Raw genomic sequence first — 22,346 nt, 5'->3', positions numbered from 1 at the left:
CTCACCGAAGTTAAGCGCTGTCGGGCTGGGCTAGCACTTGGATGGGTGACCATCCGGTCTGCCGAGCGCTGTGGGCAAGCGGGTGCACTCCGCCCTTGTGAGGCAAACTGAAGAGCTACTTGATTGAGAAGTAGCGGCTCCGGTCTCGTAAACAGACGTAACGGCCGGGACAGCGGTGTACTGACCACATACCCCTCCATATCCGCATCCAGTGACGCCTGTGGGCTAAGGATGACACGGTGACCTGTCGGTACCGTTGGGCCATCCAAGGCCTGTCGGACGGAGTACAGTTTCAATTATAGTGATACATAAAGTTCCTGTTAACTGAAGAGCGTAGTTAATGCTTAAAACAGTATTTATCATGTGGGCTGATTTATGTCAATGGCAGTTCACACGTAATTCTTTCTGCCGTGTGCTTTCAGATTTATATTTTGTAATTATTCTGATACATAAATTTTCTGTTAACTGGAGAGAGTAGTTAGCTCTTAAAAGTGTCTTATTGGCTCCTGGCGATGTTACTTCGAAGCCTTTTGGATGATTTATGTCAGTGGTAGTTCGCACATAATTCTTTTCACCGTGTTTACGCGGATTTGTATATTGTCCTCTTGTAATTCAATGTTCTCTGTATTTCTGTTCGAGGTAGACTTTGCGTCCAGTCAGTCACGGTTTCTATATTATGTTGTGTAGTGGCATTTAGGTTCACGCCGACGAATCCGACTACCTAATTATGTCTGTTAGTCGAAGGTTTTAGTGTGGATCATGATGAAACAAGGTAGGAGGTTAAAGAGTTGTCAAGTTCTGTACTTGTAGCAAAGTCTTAGGTGTTAGACAATTCGATGTTACATTGTTCCTTTGGTTTGATAAATGCGTACCGTTAAATTCTGGACAGTTCGGTAATGGCTGTGTTGTAATTTTCACTTATGGTCAAGTTGTTTTAAATGCGCTAAGATAGACCACTGCCTTGGAGTTAATGAGCGTAAAAATTAGTTCCACGGCGTGCTAGCCTGTGTCACCAAAGGTATAGTTGTTGGTCCAGTTTTTTAATCTCTGCATTAGCAAACTGTTTAGCTGTGTTCTTGGGTCAAGATTAATTGCCATTGAGACAGGGCACCTTTTGCCGTGCCCATTTGATGGGATATAGTGGAAACTTTCATCAGCTAAGCACTTGTCTCTGTTGAATAAAAAAACTGAACTGTTCTCTGGACAGTTAGAATTGTGTGGCTCGTTATGATTTCGTATACTGAATTTATACTTGAAATTGTCTCGTGGACTGAGCACTATAAAGTGTAAATGATTTCAGATTCTTTGAATAATTGTCTTGGTTAAATTGTCACTGTGTTCGGTCACAGGGTAAGCTACCCTCTGTAATAAAAAAACTGAGTGAACGGATAAACGAAGAACCTGAACGGGTGCGGACGTCCGCCCCGAACAAATTCAATGAACAATATAGAACAAAATAAGATCAACTAAAAGAAAAGGTGGTCAGCGTGACGGATTGACGTCCTACGGGCCCGGGTTAGATTCCCGGCTATGTCGGGTATTTTATCCGCTCAGGGTCTGGGCGTTGTGCTGTGTTCATCATCATTTCATTCCTATCCGTCGCGCAGGTCACCCAGTGTGGCGTCGAAAGTAATAAGACCTGCACCAAGGCTGCTAGACCTACCCCGCACGGGGCCTCCCGGCCAATGACGCCAAACGCTCATTTCCATTTTGGTGAAGTTCCGTGGAAAACCTAATGAGTATAAGCTCTTGCCCTGAGTTGTTTCCACACTGTTCATTCACACCTTTTGATTTCGTTGTTTATTCAAATAGTAAACCTTTTGTTATTGGTTACTATGTTGTGAATTTCTTTGACTACAAGCCCTTTATTTTTTTATTTTTTTTGGTCATCAGTCTACTGACTGGTTTGATGCGGCCCTCCACGAATTCCTTTCCTGTGCTAACCTCTTCATCTCAGAGTAGCACTTGCAACCTACGTCCTCAATTATTTGCTTGACGTATTCCAATCTCTGTCTTCTTCTACAGTTTTTGCCCTCTACAGCTCCCTCTGATACCATGGAAGTCATTCCCTCATGTCTTAGCAGATGTCCTATCATCCTGTCCCTTCTCCTTATCAGTGTTTTCCACATATTCCTTTCCTCTCCGATTCTGCGTAGAACCTCCTCATTCCTTACCTTATCAGTCCACCTAATTTTCAACATTCGTCTATAGCACCACATCTCAAATGCTTCGATTCTCTTCTGTTCCGGTTTTCCCACAGTCCATGTTTCACTACCATACAATGCTGTACTCCAGATGTACATCCTCAGAAATTTCTTCCTCAAATTAAGGCCGGTATTTGATATTAGCAGACTTCTCTTGGTCAGAAATGCCTTTTTTGCCATAGCGAGTCTGCTTTTGATGTCCTCCTTGCTCCGTCCGTCATTGGTTATTTTACTGCCTAGGTAGCAGAATTCCTTAACTTCATTGAGTTCGTGACCATCAATCCTGATGTTAAGTTTCTCGCTGTTCTCATTTCTACTACTTCTCATTACCTTCGTCTTCCTCCGATTTACTCTCAAACCATACTGTGTACTCATTAGACTGTTCATTCCGTTCAGCAGATCACTTAATTCTTCTTCACTTTCACTCAGGATAGCAATGTCATCAGCGAATCGTATCATTGATATCCTTTCACCTTGTATTTTAATTCCACTCCTGAACCTTTCTTTTATTTCCATCATTGCTTCCTCGATGTACAGATTGAAGAGTAGGGGCGAAAGGCTACAGCCTTGTCTTACACACTTCTTAATACGAGCACTTCGTTATTGATCGTCCACTCTTATTATTCCCTCTTGGTTGTTGTACATATTGTATATGACCCGTCTCTCCCTATAGCCTACCCCTACTTTTTTCAGAATCTCGAACAGCTTGCACCATTTTATATTGTCGAACGCTTTTTCCAGGTCGACAAATCCTATGAAAGTGTCTTGATTTTTCTTTAGCCTTGCTTCCATTATTAGCCGTAACGTCAGAATGGCCTCTCTCGTCCCTTTACTTTTCCTAAAGCCAAACTGATCGTCACTTAGCGCATTCTCAATTTTCTTTTCCATTCTTCTGTATATTATTCTTGTAAGTAGCTTCGATGCATGAGCTGTTAAGCTGATTGTGCGATAATCCTCGCACTTGTCAGCTCTTGCCGTCTTCGGAATTGTGTGGATGATGCTTTTCCGAAAGTCAGATGGTATGTCGCCAGACTCATATATTCTACACACCAACGTGAATAGTCGTTTTGTTGCCACTTCCCCCAATGATTTTAGAAATTCTGATGGAATGTTATCTATCCCTTCTGCCTTATTTGACCGTAAGTCCTCCAAAGCTCTTTTAAATTCCGATTCTAATACTGGATCCCCTATCTCTTCTAAATCGACTCCTGTTTCTTCTTCTATCACATCAGACAAATCTTCACCCTCATAGAGGCTTTCAATGTATTCTTTCCACCTATCTGCTCTCTCCTCTGCATTTAACAATGGAATTCCCGTTGCACTCTTAATGTTACCACCGTTGCTTTTAATGTCACCAAAGGTTGTTTTGACTTTGCTGTATGCTGAGTCTGTCCTTCCGACAATCATATCTTTTTCGATGTCTTCACATTTTTCCTGCAGCCATTTCGTCTTAGCTTCCCTGCACTTCCTATTTATTTCATTCCTTGTATTCTGTATTCCTGATTTTCCCGGAACGTGTTTGTACTTCCTCCTTTCATCAATCAACTGAAGTATTTCTTCTGTTCCCCATGGTTTCTTCGCAGCTACCTTCTTTGTACTTATGTTTTCCTTCCCAACTTCTGTAGTGGCCCTTTTTAGAGATGTCCATTCCTCTTCAACTGTACTGCCTACTGCGCTATTCTTTATCGCTGTATCTATAGCGTTAGAGAACTTCAAACGTTTCTCGTCATTCCTTAGTGCTTCCGTATCCCACTTCTTTGCGTATTGATTCTTCCTGCCTAATGTCTTGAACTTCAGCCTACTCTTCATCACTACTATATTGTGATCTGAGTCTATATCTGCTCCTGGGTACGCATTACAATCCAGTATCTGATTTCGGAATCTCTGTCTGACCATGATGTAATCTAATTGAAATCTTCCCGTATCTCCCGGCCTTTTCCAAGTATACCTCCTCCTCTTGTGATTCTTGAACAGGGTATTCGCTATTACTAGCTGAAACTTGTTACAGAACTCAATTAATCTTTCGCCTCTTTCATTCCTCGTCCCAAGCCCATATTCTCCTGTAACCTTTTCTTCTACTCCTTCCCCTACAACTGCATTCCAGTCGCCCATGACTATTAGATTTTCGTCCCACTTTACATACTGTATTACCCTTTCAATATCCTCATACACTTTCTCTATCTGTTCATCTTCAGCTTGCGACGTCGGCATGTATACCTGAACTATCGTCGTCGGTGTTGGTCTGCTGTCGATTCTGATTAGAACAACCCGGTCACTGAACTGTTCACAGTAACACACCCTCTGCCCTACCTTCCTATTCATAACGAATCCTACACCTGTTATACCATTTTCTGCTGCTGTTGATATTACCCGATACTCATCTGACCAGAAATCCTTGTCTTCCTTCCACTTCACTTCACTGACCCCTACTATATCTCGATTGAGCCTTTGCATTTCCCTTTTCAGATTTTCTAGTTTCCCTACCACGTTCAAGCTTCTGACATTCCACGCCCCGACTCGTAGAACGTTATCCTTTCGTTGATTATTCAATCTTTTTCTCATGGTAACCTCCCCCTTGGCAGTCCCCTCCCGGAGATCCGAATGGGGGACTATTCCGGAATCTTTTGCCAATGGAGAGATCATCATGACACTTCTTCAATTACAGGCCAAATGTCCTGTGGATACACGTTACGTGTCTTTAATGCAGTGGTTTCCATTGCCTTCTGCATCCTCATGTCGTTGATCATTGCTGATTCTTCCGCCTTTAGGGGCAATTTCCCACGTCCTAGGACAAGAGAGTGCCCTGAACCTCTATCCGCTCCTCCGCCCTCTTTGACAATGCCGTTGGCAGAATGAGGCTGACTTCTTATGCCGGAAGTCTTCGGCCGCCAATGCTGATTATTTATCAAAATTTAGGCAGTGGTGAGGATCGAACCCGGGACAGAAGACGTTTTTGATTATGAATCAAAGACGCTACCCATAGACCACGGGTCTAGTGTACAATTTGGAGCAGCAATGACGTCTACATTTACGAATCCTTTTCAATTTTCTAAACTTGGCTTGATTTTACTTAATGGTTCCTTCATTTATCTGACAAATTATTTCATCCTATTTGAGTCTTGAAAGGTTTAAAGCACCAATTGCTGTTCATCTCTAAAGTTTGAGTAATCTTTGTTTGAACGCCTTAAATTGATAAGTAAAGTCAATTTGTGTTAAGCTTTGACGGGCTGCGAGTCGTGCGTCATGCTAAATTATTGGACTTGTGTAATTTGTCAAGATTTGGAGTGTATTTCATAAATTCGTATTGTGTATTGGATTGTCTCATTTGGGCATCTTACTGCTTCAACCTAGCTCCCTACCTCCTGAAAAACATCAACTACAAGAAGCCTTTGCCTTCCGATATGTAGTTTCCTTGTCATTTTGTTTCAATAAATCGTTGCTAAAACGACGCATTTTCGAGAGATCCTCAATTTGCTGATGCTTTGAAACAGCTTATATTCGTATGACACAAACTGATGTACAAAGAACACCATATATGATATTTAACGGCGTATAATATGGAGGCTCCCATCTTTTGCTTGTAACGTTAAGCAATGTCGAATCTCACGGGCCAGGTTCCTCTGCAAGAGGCAAAAATCTGACGTGCCAGACGATTTGTTTCACGCTCGGCAGTGTAGTGGACGTGGAATTGCTCGCTCCTCGTCCCGTGAGAGGGAGGCAGGAGCAGGCGGCTGGTGTGTGTGAGTAGTCGGCGCCGCTCCCGGCGGGCGGGCCGAATCCTATTAGCGCAACAGCAGCCAGCGCTGCCGCCGGGTTCAGCTGAGCAACTGGAGCGACGGCAGCTGCTCCCGGAATCGCATTCAGCTCTCCTAATCACGAGGGCAGGGCGCGGGCCGCCCACACAGTCGAGGCGAGGCGAGGCGAGGCGAGGCGGCAGGGCTTTGCTGCTTCCAAGGTGGAAACTGCGCGTAGGGCGGCCGCTCTCTCGTTCAGTCGTTCGTAATTGCTCCCTGTGCGCTTCCGAGTACACAAGCAGGACTGCTCCGCAGCGGAAGAGTTTATCACAGTAACTATTACAGCAGTGGAAATCAGTATAAAGCCATGGATGTTTGCAGGAAAATTAACACTGTCGGTTGGAATACTTGGGCACAACGTATATACAGTAGTATGAGATCCAGTATCCGGAAAAATGCAATCAAATTGTATCGCATTTGATGTCGGTAGCACAGCATAGAGCGTGTTTAACAATTCATGTTACACACTTCTAGCGGTTGTAGATTAAGTTTTGCGAAGGAACCCATGTCCAGAAATATCATCCAACGACGCTAAGGAGCGTCATAGTTATAGGCGCCGGGGCTTATAAATGTGTGTATACAGGGTATCACATCTAAACTTTTCACCACCAGTATCTCTGGAGCCACAATAGACATTCACAAACGGCTTTCACGGGTGTGTATGCACGGCAAGGGGCCACGAAAGTAAACACTATGAGACATTCTAAAACGTGTGTAAATATTGGTTTCATCACAAACTTAAGTTTTCTTTAATGGACACCCCCATATAATTCCATACGCAAACAATTACAAAAAAATTGTTCAAATGGCTGTGAGCACTATGGGACTTAACATCTGAGGTCATCAGTCCCCTAGAACTTAGAACTAATTAAACCTAACTATCCTAAGGACATCACACACATTCATGCCCGAGGCAGGATTCCAACCTGCGACCGTAGTAGTCGCGCGGTTCCGGACTGAAGCGCCTAGAACCGCTCGGCCACCGCCTCCGTCAAAACAATAACATGAGTAATCACAAGAATAATAGCGTTGGTTGCAGCGAGATATGTCAGTTACATCCTGGGAAATCAGAACGCGAAGTTGACACGTGAAATGAACGAAACGCACCGCTATTGCACTACCCGCAATGCAAGCTTGATTTGTACACTGCTCGTAATTGCCGTATGACTGACGTGCGTATTTTTATTTTCACTGTTATCACGAGAGCCGGCCGAGGTGGAAACCCAGAAATCACTTCTGTTTTACTCAATGACTTGCCGTCAATTGCTACACCTGCGTTACAAGCTCCTACAAGTGGCACACAAATGCTATGCTACTGATTACTACTCGTCTCAACACAGGCCAAAACAACGCAGTGTTGCCACTACTGCCGCTACGTAACACAGCGATTCTCCGTTGTGGTGGTGAGACATGGGGACTAGAACCTTGATATCGAATATGCGTGCCCTCATGTTTCCATGCAGTCGAGCATCCACTACCGTCACGTCAGAAAACTCCACAAAGTCGCACACTGCGACAGCTACCGGCGTTTCCAGACACGTCTTAACTGGTCACCGAGGCTCACTTCGAAGCGGGACTCGTCAATGAAGACAGTTATACTGCAGTCAGTGAGATTCCAGGTCGAAGCCGAATTATTCCTTGCGTAATGGTCAGTGGATCAAAGCGCTACTGATTTTTCCAATTTGTGAAGCTCTTTCTCTTGAATAAATCATCCAGTTTTTCTGAAATTCTAATCATTTGCCGGCCGGGGTGGCCGAGCGGTCCTAGGCGCTACAGTCTGGAACCGCGCGACCGCTACGGTCGCATGATCGAATCCTGCCTCGGGCATGGATGTGTGTGATGTCCTTAGGTTAGTTAGGTTTAAGTAGTTCTAAGTTCTAGGGGACTGATGACCTCAGAAGTTAAGTCCCGTAGTGCTCAGAGCCATTTGAACCATTTTTGTAATCGTATGTTTGTACATGAACATCACATCTACTGCTTTCCGTCCCATTCAAATAATGCCTTCGTGGTTCATCGTTTTTTAGAGTGTATTTATATATTACACACATTAAAATTATGTAGTGCTCAGAGCCATTTGAACCATTTTTGTAATCGTATGTTTGTACATGAACATCACATCTACTGCTTTCCGTCCCATTCAAATAATGCCTTCGTGGTTCATCGTTTTTTAGAGTGTATTTATATATTACACACATTAAAATTATGTAGCCTTTGTCCGTCCCAATGTTTATTAGAGGTTAGTGTGAAAATCTGAAGGAAATCGGTCAAGAACTTTTCGAGATGTTTGGTAACAACATTAAACAACGACTTGGCTCCGTACGGCAATGTAGATAAATGGCTAAAAAGCAGGAAAAAGTACAGAATAGTGATTACACGGCTTAGGGTTTAGATTACGTACAATATAATCCTCCCCTTATATCTTTGCAACGCTGTTAAGTCAGGAAGAACATTGCGGCAAAATCCGATATTCACCGTAGTATTATTCAGAGAAGAATTTGTGTGTTCGTAATGCGATTGGAGGAGTTTCAAATTCTTTCTAATAAGTAATAGACGGTGGTTTTTTGAGTCATAGTTCAAAGTGCTACTATCTCTTTTTGCTCTTCTCTATCACTCAGCACAGCACTCTATTCGGCATTATCTCCTCAAGCCTATGGACAGTATGTCTTGCGCCACTACTAGTTCCTCCTTTTCGTGATCCATTCGCTGATGGTTTGCGGGAGAAACGATTGTTAGTAAGAATTCGTAAGAGTTAGCAATCCTCTGATTGAACCGTTAAGATCGTATGTTCGACGTGACAGCGACAGTTGTCTCTCAGTTCGACAGGCAGAGGAAACGACCCGTTAATAACTGACGAAATCTTGTGGAGCGCCAGAGTGACGTATACTGGTCTTCCGATGAAATCCATCGCGACCGGCATCAGTGGGATTCCGTCCCGATAACAGGTAGCATCTCCGATAACGGGTAGCATGCGTCTAACGGCCGCGGCCTGTGCTGAGATATCGAGCGGAGGAGCGTGCGGTGGCCAAACGTCGCAGTGCGATTCGGCGGGACGCAAGTCAGCGACATGTGGACGAGTCGGTCCGCGACGCAGCATCTCGTTTTGGTGCCTTACACTGGCGCCAGATACCAGAGACCTGGCCACGTACTATCATGTTTCCATCACGTATTTCAGGTCGCTGACAAGACTATAAATTAAATTTGCAACGTAAAAGAAAAAGTATGTATACTGTCTACGGAAGCTATGAAGGGGGCGCACTAAGATAAAATGTCGTATCGAAACATTTCACTGAAGGCTATCGGAAGTATTTGACAGTAAGGACCAGCCAGAATACCCGGTGCACACGACTTAAAAGCTTATACAAGTTTATTTACCTATTGCCGTCGTGCACTAATGAGCCCAAACATTATTACCACTGAATGACGCGTGGGTGCTTTGCGGGCAAGGAAAATACACAAGACAAGCACAGACGAATGAGTTATCATTCAGGTGATGATACTAGTCGAAAATGACATTAGCCCCTTTGACGAAGAGCAGATGTTTATGGCCTGGCGCGTGGAAACGATCGTCTTGGAAACGGCGAAATTGGACAGGTATTCACGTCATGCTGCCGTGAGCAGCTACGGAGAAAGGGTTGAGCGACTGTGACAGCACGAGACGCTACGGTCGCAGGTTCGAATCCTGCCTCGGGCATGGATGTGTGTGATGTCCTGATGTTAGTTAGGTTTAATTAGTTCTGCGTTCTAGGGGACTGATGACCTCAGACGTTAAGTCCCATAGTGCTCAATCATTTGAACAGCTCGAGAAGGCGACAAGGTGTTGATCATCCATGCCTCATACAGAACCCGGACGTCGGAAACTTGCCCGCTCTGTAAGATGGGCGGCGATCTGTGGCAGATCTGACGATAGAGCATCCCACTAGTGCAGATACGTCTTTCGGAGCACGCCGTTCAGTGCGCATTACTGAACACGGTGTTCCCCACCAGACGACCCCTGCGTGTTCCCATGTGCAACTAATGACATAATCAGTTACGAGTGCAGTGGGCACTGAATCTTCGAGACTGGACCGTGGATCACTGAAAATGTGTCGCCTGGTCGAATGAATCATTATTCTCGCTAAAACATCACGTCGATGGTCGTCTTGGGAGACGCTGTCATTCAGGCGCACGGGGGCTCCAAACATATGCCATACTGCAGCCGCAAGATAGTGGAGGCAGTACGTGCTGTGGGGGACATTCACCTGGGTTTCCAGGGGATCTGTGGTAGTAATCGAGGGCGCAGCGACAGCTGTGGGCTATGTGAAAATTATTGCGGACCACCTGGATGCCTTCATGCTTGATGTCTTCTCAGATAGCGATGGTACTGAAACATGGGACTTAGGAAAAGGCAGGATTCGGTTTGGACGGGGCCTTAATCAGTTACCATTGTTTGCTCAGTTTTTTTTAAATCACGTGCAGTTTATTTGGAACCAATTGCAAGTGAGGTTGACAATAAGGAACAATTATCAAATTTGACTGTTAAGACACAATGTCTAATAAAAAGTTCTTAAGCAAGTTGCACTCATGGCTGAAGGCCTTATTGACCAGAAACTCAAATTGTTTGTCGGCTGAAGGCCCCAGTAGTAATAACTCCAGAACAATTTGATGGCTGAAGGCCTGGATAGCAGATTCTTAAGAACAGTTAAACTTCTCAAAGAGATACTAAAATATTTTTTAAAAATGAACACACTCATCAAAATTTCACTATTGAGAGACAATTAAAAATTCTTTAGACAAATTGCATTCATTGCTGAAGGCCTTATTGACCAGAAATTCAAATTATTTGTCGGCTGGAGGCCCCAATAATAATAACTCTAAATTAAAATATAAAAAAAAAACAGTCATCACAATCTGATCAAACCAAGATAGAAATGGGGCTGAGACAGTGCTCCAAGGATCGGCCTGGGAAAGTTGCTCAACTTCGTAACCGATGAGCGAGGCAGCCAAGAATTGTATTCACTTAAGAGATGGCAACTCAAACTAGTGACAGTTTAAACGCAGACCAAAACTCTTGCAAAATCCACCTAACATCTGGTATCCAACACAACGATGGAATAACAAAGGCAAGACGGAACTGGCAGACAGCACTGCGTTTTCAGAATCCGGTGTTTAGAACATCCAAAAGCAGAAGGAACCACTATGACCAAGGGAGTCCAAAAGAATAAAATATCCCAACCACAATCAAGGAGGCTCTTGAACTACACACCTTACTGGAAAGCGTCGGCAAGGCGAGGAAAGGTACACTGCCGCGAAAATACGCTAACCTCCAGGGCAGGTAATTGGGGCGTTAGCGGCCACCAGGCAGAAAAATACCGCTGGTTGAACTTGATCAATAAACACAACGAATTGAATGATTAATAATAAGAGGTGGAGGACGGCTAATTAATTTCGCCAACGCCAAACAATCTACTCGTTGTTCTTCATCTCAGCCTGTGAGCAGCAACGCACAAACAAATAGCGTGATCTCAAAATAGTGGTGGTTTCACTACCGGGTTATTGTTCACTCAACTCAAACGTCCTGGGTGCAGTGGACAACGAGGTTGTGGCCCTCGCAACTACAGCCCCTCGACCCGGCAGTGCCCGAGTGCTGCCAGCGGTCCCGGCACATCCTCACGCTGCTGGACCTCACTGCTGCTCCGTCCCAACCGAACTGCCAACACGCCCGACCCGGAAAACACTTGATGTCCTTCCATAGATAGTAACACGGTACTACATATCGATAACCGCTGCTGCTGCCACTTGCAGGCAGACAACGGTAGCAAACATAGTGGCACCAGTAAACACAAGAAGAAAACGAGACGCCACTATCCCTATTACGTGATGCCAACCTACCAACAGCACCAACGCGAGCCGAAACACGGCTCAGTTACCTTCCAGCAGATTGACTGTCCATTTCACAAAGCCAAAATCGTGCTTCAGTGGTTTGTGGAGGATGACACCGAAATCACCGTTGCTATCTTGGCCATTAAATTCTCCTAGTACAAACCTGAAGGAACCTTTGGGAGACTATCGTGCACCAGCTCTGAGCCCATGAGCCACCGGCTCGTAATTTACGGCCGTTCCGTAACAAGAGTATGAACATCTTGAACCACATACCTCCGGTAAGAACTTGTCAGATCCACGTCACGCAGTACCACTGCTGACTTGCGATCCAAAAAGGAAGAAAGACTGCCGTTTAGCGTCCCGTCGTTAACAGAGTTGTTAGAGACGAAGCGCAAGCTCAGACGGATGGGGAAGGAAATAGGCTGTTCCTTTTCTAAGGAAGCATTCCGGCATTTGCCTGGAGTGATGTAGGGAAATCACGGGAAACCTAAATCTGGATGGGCGGATGGGATTTGAACCGTCGTCCACCCGAAAGCAAGTCCAGTGTGCTGACCACTGCGTCGTCTGTCTCGGCTGCCTCCCGGAGGTGGACTAACGGACATTTAAGCACGTGGTGATATTGTTTTGACTCCTCAGTGTATGTAACGCTAGTCGTCTAGTCGCTATGGCAGTAGAGTTCTGTTTTTTCATTAACTGCAGCATGATATAGCACTGGTCTAGTTCAAGATATGCATTATAGTTTGTTTATATGAAACTAAACTAAAACTACATCTAATTTCTAATTATTTATTACACTTCCCATTTCCATCCGCAGAGTATTTTGTTTACGTCCATGGAAATCACAGCTGAATTGCTCCGGTCAACCGCATCGCAACACCTCCCTTAGGCAGTTTCAACGACGAGGCCATAATGTCTAGCATCGATACATATTATAAAAATGTATGCATCTATATATGTCTGTGTATGAATGTATTTTCCAGATCTCCTCATAAACCAAACTTGGTACACACATCCCTTACTTTCAGGTAGCAATCACTGTTGGGGTAATTCTATCTATTGTAGTTCAGAAAATAATGACATCACAAACAAGAAGATGCGTGAAAAACTGGTGCATCATGCATAACGTTTAAATTTATAACCTTTGCCACTAACTCTATTCGCAATAAATTTTTACAGACAGTATCCACTTATGCCGCTACATGCACCTACAAAATTATACATACATTATGTACCATACATAAATCAAGAGATATGACGTCATAAACACTGAGATGTGTGAAAAAAAAATGACGCTTCATGCGTGAATTTTAATACATCCATTCTTTACCACTAAGGCACTACTGCAGTCGAGCTATCTTAATGAAATACCTAACACCTGGTAGCGCTTTTGATACATTTCAAATGGGAAGCTATCTATAAAGACCCAATGCTATAGACACGTTTACAAAATCTTGTTGAAGACACACGAAGCAGCTGCGCCCAGCCTACCGATACCTTCGGGGATCATGTCACACTCAGTCTACTACAGGAGTATATGTAAGGTTTCGTTTCTAATAGAAAATTGGGAAAATGAATAGCCGAGCAGTGCCAGGTTTGTCAGTAACAATGAAAGTGTTATGCAACATAGCTGCCAGTCGCCGCTGTTTTTCAAAAATGGTTCAAATGGCTCTAAGCACTATGGGACTTAACTACTGAGGTCATCAGTCCCCTGGAACTTAGAACTACTTAAACCTAACTAACCTAAGGACATCACACACATCCATGCCCGAGGCAGGATTCGAAACTGCGACCGTAGCGGTCGCGCGGTTCCAAACTGTAGCGCCTAGAACCGCTCCGCCACCCCGGCCGGCGCCGCTGTTTTTCAAATGTTCAAATGTGTGTGAAATCTTATGGGACATAACTGCTAAGGTAATCAGTCCCTAAGCTTACACACTACTTAACCTAAATTATCCTAATGACAAACACACAGTTCCATGCCCGAGGGAGGACTCGAACCTCCGCCGGGACTAGCCGCAGAGTCTATGACCGCAGCGCCTGAGACCGCTCGGCTAGTCCTGCGCGGCCGCTGTGTTTAGATGACTTGGTGAAACAATGGGAAGCAATACCTCTCGGCAGATATCCAGCAACAAAAAGCTATTAATACGTTACTCTTTGCCGCTGACATGGCTACTATCATTTCCTATGAAGATAACGCACTCCTTTGGCCGCAAAACATAATCAAAACATAAAACTGTGAAATCTCAAAAGCCAAATCCAAAGTTGTATCCTTCAACAGGAAGGTCAAACATATGCTGAGATGGCCTTTGTCTCAAAAAAGAGTCAACTTTTACTATCAAAGCTGAAACATCAAATATGAACACGAACAACAAGTAGAGAGAAAGTTAGCCAAATTCCTCAGGGTGTGAGGAACAATCAGGAGAAGAGGGTCGGAAAGATGTTCAGGAAGATAAAGGAAGAAATGAACTGATGGGCCGCAACATTACCACAGGCGTACATCGCGAAGTAGACGACGATCGTGGTGATAGTGGTGGAGAAGGTGGCGACGTTGGTGTTCGTGTTAGTGGTAGTGGCGATCATTGTGCCTGTCAGGATAGTGTTCAAAAGATGTAATCTGAAAGAATTTAGACGAACATGTTAAAAAGATTTAATCTGAAAGAATTTAGATGAACCTAAGTTCTGGAAACAATATTTCCGTAACAAAAATGTAATGACGCGTTAGAAAGGTCCTAATAGATTAAATTTAAGACAAAAAATATCAAGTATTTTCGAACGGTGGCCGACGTACTTCTTTTTCTTCTTACAGAGATATACAACACAAAGCAGGACGAGAGGTTTCTTAAATGTTTTAATAAATAGCACCGTGTTTTCTCTGTGACGTTCAAAGTCACATTTGCTTCTATATCCGTTATAAATACCATTAAATTGTTGAACTGTGTATTGCTGGTGTACATGTAATGAAACACGTAAGGAATTTACTGCCAACAGAATAAATCACTGTATGTAAGTGGAGAGAAGGTTTCGTAAAATTATCGAGGCGATGTTGAAGAAATGTCCGTTCTGGTCAGTTTTTGGGCAGTAGTTGCTAATAGTTCTACAACAGGATATTAATAACAAAAATAGCTGCGAAACATGGACTGCAATGTCTTCTATGGTGCTGTTCATATGCAAAAACAGCAACTAGTCGATAAATAAAAGATAAAAATTACGATTCAGTTTCATTTTCGAACATCCGCTCCTCTTGCGATCTAGTAACGAATTATGGTACTACCTTTACGACGGGTTTTGCCACTGTACTTCTTCGCGATTACATTTACAATCCATTTATTAGGATTTATTTAGTTCATTGCTCCTATGACTGGTGCCAATCTCTTCATCTCAGAGTAGTAATTGCAACCTATGCCCTCAATTATTTGCTGGCTGCATACCAGTCTTTGTCTTCTGAAACGTCCGCTAAATCACGCAGGGCTAACAGGTAATTAGGACCGTGGAAGGGGCCAAGGGAGTTGCGGTCGGATTCATTTCACAATTGTAATTTATTATCATTTAGCTCACAAATACACTTTTGAAAAAATTACATTTGCTTCGCGGCTCAAGGCCTCCAAACAGATGCCATAGAATAAGTTCAATTTTGAAAAGACAGGACGCACAGTTAAATTCACGAATAAGATAAATCGTATACATATATGAGATCAGCATGTGGAGAGGCTGAAGGCCGCCGGATTAAATCTTCAAAATAACCAAATATACCATGATGATTACTGAAGGTAGTTGGCCACAGTTTTTTAAGATGATAATAGGGCTGATGGCCCACAAGGAGCACAGAAAGAGATAAACGCAATAAGATGGCTGAAGGCCGCAAGTTAAATTCTGAAAATGAAGGAAATATATATTGCAACAATCGGTAAAACAATAAATTAAGTTTAAAAATTTCCTTTTTGGCAACACCAACGGCGGAACGCCCACAATAACTTGCAAAATCTTTCAGAGGAAATCACAATAACCTTTCAAGAGCAGAAGGCGATAATGTTTGGACTTGAAGGAAACTCTGAGAGCATGTTTCCAGGGCTGAAGGCCCACAGCTAGCCTTGCCAGATTAAAAATATAAAATCTAGTTAATTTACAACAACATTAACACTGCCAAAAGGACAAATAAGAGAACGGCCCTCAGGAGTCTCCAGTGAATCGATCTGCCCTCGTTCACTTAGGCGAGACAGGTGGTGAGTCCAACTACACTTAATTCGTGTCAACCCAACCAGGGGACAGTAACGGACCGACGGACCAACCGCTTGCTTACACTTCACTCGTTGTCGCTCACAGGAAAACCTCCACAACAGCAACGACGGAACCAACAACTTAATGCTCAAAACCACTTAACCTTCACGTCCTGGGTCGGCGAGCGACGATACTTGTACCGATCGGACAGCTCCAGACAGACTCGGACACTGCGCAGAGACCGCCAGCTGCCCAGTCGACTATGCCGCACGGAAATGCCCTCGGAGCAACCGACCGACCAACAATCCACCGAAGGTCAGGTCTGGCTCAGGTGATGCGTGGCGGCAACGGTCGGGCGGGCGATGTCCACGCAGGGCTCACTGCTGCTGCAAGCCGGCGACTGGCTGGCCCGGGCTACGTTCCAGACGCGTTGCAACTCCCTGGCAAAGCCCAACTCACGACCCGAACTGCCGCCGTGAACTCTCCTCCTCGCACGTTCTGACTCACTGGCAGCCCGAAGTCCCGACCCGAACTCCCTTACGACAGACAACGACCGGGAAGTAATAGCAGTCCAGCAAATATACTACGAGAGGCGATATATCGATACTCGCTGCTAACGCTGCTCACGGTCAGGCGGAGCAGCAACTCAGTGACAGTAGTAATTTAAATTAACGTAGTGAGGTGGTAGTACGTTAAAAACAGGATGTAAAATAGATAATGGTGGGAACACGAGGCACGCACGGCTCATCTTCCTCTACAGTTGTTATCCTGTAAAGCTTCCTCTAGTACGATGAAAGTTATTTCCTGATATCCTAACAAATGTCCCTTCATCTTTTCACTGTTTTTCCATATGTTCCTTTCCTCATCGATTCCCCGAAGAAACTCCTCATTCCTTACCTTATTATTGCACCTAACTCTCAACAGTCTTCTGTAAAACCACATCTCAAACGCTTCGATTCGCTTCTTTCCTGGTTTTCCCAAAGTTCATTCTTCACTACCATACAATACTGTGCTCCAAACGTACACTCTCAAACTTCTGTGTCAGATTAAAACCTATGTTTGATATTAGCAGATTTCTCTCGGCCAGGAATCCCCTTTTTGCCAGTGCTAGTCTTCTTTCTATATTCTCCTTGCTCCATACGTTATGAGTTATTTTGTTGCCTAGGTAACAGAATTCCTTAACTTCATATACTTCGTGGTCCCCAATTCTGATGTTAAGATTCTGGCCGTTCTCGTTTATTCTACTTCTCATTTCTTTCGTCTTTTCTCGATTTACACTGAGTTTATATTCTGCTCTTATTAGACTGTTCATTCTATTCAACAGATCGTGCAATTCTTCTTCACTTTCACTGAGGATAGTAATGTCATCAACGAATCTCATCATTGATACTTTCAGCATGAATTTTAATCCCAGTCTTGAACCTTTCTTTTATTTCTCTCATTGATTCTTCGATGTATAGACTGAACAGTAGGGGCGAAAGACTACACCCTTGCCTTACACCCTTTTAATCGAAGTCTTCCAGTCTTATTGTTCCCTCTTGGCCAAAAGCTGTAAGTAGTTTACGTTTTATTGCAATGTGTGGGTATAAATGAAAATGCTCATTTCTAACCCACTCGGCAAAGCATGATTGTTCCTACTGACGAAATAGAATATTGTACTGGTTTCAGAGACAACATTTTTAAATGACACAATTTTCGCATTTGACTCTTAGTTTTATTTGAAATCGACATAAATGCTAATCTGTCCTTGATGTTGTATGAGAACTCTTCTTGCAACTTAGTTCATAAACAACAGGAGTTGGTACGGTAATACGATTCAGTTCTATTAGATCCTGTGTTTAATGAAATTGTTTAACTTGTTGTGGCTACTTCATAGTGCTTCGCGTACCGCTCGTACTACCGCCACACGAATCAAATGCGACGTGGTTGTTCGAGCTCTGCATCGTGATGGAAAATTTCGGATCAGTTAGATCGAGAATGTCATATGCTCGGCGATAGCTGGAAGGCCATGATGGACAAATTGTCGGCCAACGGTATTTTAGACGTGTTTTACGATCTGCATGTCACGCGAACGTGAGGGCAGAGGAGGACTGGTACTCGTACTCGTCGTTCTCCTAAGAAAGGTTGAACATTCTTCATCAAATGCAGACGGGCGTCGTCTTGCAGGCACATGAGACGTGTGACGTTGTCTTCAGGAGGAGCAGTGCCTCAAGCTCTAAAATTACACGGATGTAGCAGTTACAGCTCAGATCGCCATTAAGGCACAGCAAGCGGGAGCTCATGTTGCATAAACTGACTGCCTAAACCGTTACACTGAGCATTTGTGCTATGGAGCGCTCAGCAACGTGGGTTACCGTATAGCGGTAATCACGGTAGCGTTCAACACGTATGCAGCCATCAGACTAGGGCAGCTTGAAACAGAACTACATTTTTCAGCGCAGCATATAAATGGACCATTCAGTTTGCCGTTGAAGCATGAGGCGTCAGTGGTGTTTGGACAAGCTTAGACAACAGTTCATGTACATAGTGCATGACATCATTGTGTTGAAGTCCGCCCCGGTAGCTGAAAAAAAAAAAAAGTGGTCAGCGTGACAGACTGTCAATCCTAAGGGCCCGGGTTCGATTCCCGGCTGGGTCGGAAATTTTATCCGCTCAGGGACTGGGTGTTGTGTTGTCCTAATCATCATCATTTCATCCCCATCGACGCGCAGGTCGCCCAAGTGGCGTCAAATCGAAAGACCTGCACCAGGCGAACGGTCTACCCGACGGGAGGCCCTAGCCACACGACATTTCCATTTATTATTGTGTTGAAACCAATATCTCGATCAGCTGATTGGTGGCATCAGCCATCTGGAGGCGACTTCTCGAATACTGTTTAATTTATTTTAACTGTAGTATTTTTAGTTAATGTTTCTTTATTGCAATGGTGAACTCTTGTTACCTGAAAGATGTGTAGAAGTAATATTTCATTCCAAGAAAAAGTTGTTTTAAAAAGAAAAAAATTCAAAACAAAGTTTTCGACAGGAAGTCAGTGAAGCTAAGAAGTCACATCATTGCCAGGCATATCCGAATGGTCTTCCAGTTAAGTTTATGTACTCACATTTGTTTTTAAATGTTACAGATTCCGTGATAATGGTCGTAAAAATATGTTGGTCCAGTGAGTGACCAAGATTTTGAAACGACAAAACGTTAATATCTATTTCACTACAAGAATTTTCTCTATAATCAATGTTTTTAACATATTATTGTGATATCATGTATCGATGCCACTTCTCGGCCGTCAAAGTTGGCAACGGAACTGCAGGTTTGTCAGACGCCGATCTGTTGTTTCACGACGAACTGGCCGAAGTGTGATGGTGAAGTTGGTAAGACGGCTTTGCCGGTATCTGCATCGAAGACGGGTGTACATAGGAATGGCACTGGACCCGGAGCATTGTTAGTCCTCCAGCGGCTCCGTACCACGAGTGCCCTCTATTGCCGTAAAATGGGAGGGCCGGCGCGTATGTGTGCCCTTCGCTACGTGACGCTATGCAGACGCCGACCAGTCGTGACTCCGACACCACCGTTTGTGCTTAGTTCAGTGAGCCTCATCCTTGTTGACACTGGGAGCCGGACTTTATTTGTTGCAGTATCTCTAATGAGTATTCGTTTGCTCGGAGAAATACAAGTTAAGTAAATCTCTTGTTTACTGTGATAACTTGTCCGCTAATCATTTCTGCTCCTGTGCAGCTTTCCTGCGAAGAAAGTTGCCATACCAGTCTGTAGCCCACCTCTCCTTACCGTTGTGCACAAAGTCGTGCACAACAATTACTGTTCTTATCTTCATGTTGTTTTGGTACAAGTGTTGAATCAAACATGTGCTTATTTTGTGTAAAAACCGAAAGTTATGGATAGAAAAGAATATCATTTCTTATAATAATGTGGTACAACATTTCACACGTCTTGTTCACAAGTCACCCGAAAATTCAGTACTTCATGCCAAACGGATATTTTGTCTTCTACTCAAGTGGCTGCAGTGAACTAAATGACTCACCGTACAGAAAATACATGAATTTGCCGCAGAACTGTTAATCTGTCGTTTGTAAAATGAGATATGAGTACAACGTTTCACATTATTTGTTACCGTTTCACTAGGTCAAATTTATAAGCAGTAACCATCGCATTAATTTCGGAGAAATTAGATTAACTGTACTCGTACTACTACACGTATAATACTAACAATACACGTTGTTCGTCTGTTAAGATCACTGCTTGATTTCAACTATTAATGAGAGGAACTGTAACTGTCGACTCGATTTCGTATACTGCGTAACGACTGAAAGTCGACTGCTACTCCACCGTCGCCTGTCTTAGATGTTGAATTGATAACATGGTAGAGATTGGGCCGCTCGCGGTCTGTATGTATGTACGATCTAAGTGGACAATAGAATCTTATGTAATGACATGCATGTCACCAGTGCGACAGATAACATGACGCAGCCGGGCCTGTACCCGATGCTGAACTCGTGTTGTTACCATCATTGCGAATAACATGGTACCAATATTTACGCCCATACAGGCAAGGTGCCAGTCTTCCCACGCTTTGAACACATCGGTGCTCCAGTAACGACAGCCCACTCGTGTCACCCTCCTCTGTCCACTGGTTTTCCACATAAAGCCGCGTGCAGTGGCCGCGCGGTTTGAGGCACCATACCGCGGACTGCGCGGCCCTTACCGCCGGATGTTCGAGTCCTACCTCGAGCATGGGTGTGTGTGTGTGTGTTGTTCTTAGCGTAAGTTAAAGTTAGTTTAAACAATGTGTAAGTCTAGGGACCAATGACCTCGTCAGTTTGGTCCCTTAGGAATTCACACACATTTGAATATTTTTACCATAAAAAACTGTCGTAAATTTAATTTTTCAGCTCTTCAGTGGCTGAGCTCTGTTTAGTGTTGAATTTACTAATCACAAAAGAGTGCACGTCACTAATATTACTTGTAAATCGTTTTACACGTTCACTAAATTTGGACTGATTTGGAGCGTTTTTTCTTAGAGTCTAAATACACAAATGACGGAAGGTACGAACTTGTTTTATTTTACTGCCTGCCAACAGCGAAACATGCAGAAGCGGAAACCGAGATGCAGCCCTGTTTACAGACTGTTGTCAGTGCTCCGCGTTCCTAGTAGCGGGGTATTTGCCGGGGCTGGAAACTGCAGACGAGATCCCGAGATTTGGCGAGGCCTGCGAAGTGCTCAGGCTCGGATGTCCCTCAGGGGAAATCGCACCATCTCTGTTCCGGACGCCAGCAGTCTGTACACACAGGATTCGACCGGCCTCTGCCATTTCTCGCTTATTGTCTGAGACGCGACGTCTAACATTGCAGTCGTGGCGGCTGTGGACATGATTCTGCGGACAACCAGCTCGTTAAATTCTTGTCTCTTATAATGGGCAAGAACCGTAGGCGTTCAAATAATTTATTTAACTAAAGCTTGTGTAGTTTTAGACTGAGTAAGTTGCATCTGTCATTATCGTCATATACAATTTCCACTCTACAGGGGCATACTGCGTACGAGATATTGCAATGAGTTGAATGAAATTATTAATTTCTTTGAGAAACGATATGACATATTAATATTCCTTGATTTTTCTTTGTTAAAAATTTTATCTTCATGATTACTTAGTCGTTGTCTTATTAGTATTTTGAAAACGTTTTATAAGTAGCCCCACCGAACTTTCAGCGCTTTGGAGGAAAGTTGCACTTCCAGAGTGGTCACCTCAGCTGCATGACTCCTCAGGGGCCTCGCCACTCTTTGGCGGGTTCGTGCTTTGAAACCACGGGTCCCCAGCCCTTGCAGCATTTTTTCCCTTCCGTGCTGCATATCTATCCTCTTGCTGTCCTTTTTACCATCCCTTGGGGAACATGTCTGAGACGTTTTTGGGAATGTTCTGCATTCTGTCGCTGACGTCAGAACAGTCTTACATTTGGTTTTCGCTCCCTTATCCTTTCTTTGTTTCCCTTCTCCTCTCGTTCCTCCACTTCGGCGTTTACGGATCCTACTTTTCTTCTTCCTTCCAGTGCGCTCCTGAAGGCCGGCTCACGCGTCTGACGTGTAATAGGTGACTGGGTAACACTTAATTCTCAGCTCCGGGTCGACAGGTAGAGTTTGCATTACACCCTGGTACAGGCCACGCCCAGGGAAGAGTAATTGGCTGAGTTGTAACCTTCACAGATTGACGATTAGTCCGTCTGTCAGCTGTTCAGGAAGTGTGACCTGAGGTGTGAACAATCACCTAAGGCG

The sequence above is a fragment of the Schistocerca piceifrons genome, chromosome 4 (assembly GCF_021461385.2).
Source record: "Schistocerca piceifrons isolate TAMUIC-IGC-003096 chromosome 4, iqSchPice1.1, whole genome shotgun sequence".
NCBI lineage: Eukaryota > Metazoa > Arthropoda > Insecta > Orthoptera > Acrididae > Schistocerca > Schistocerca piceifrons.
Note: the sequence above shows the minus strand (reverse complement) of the source record.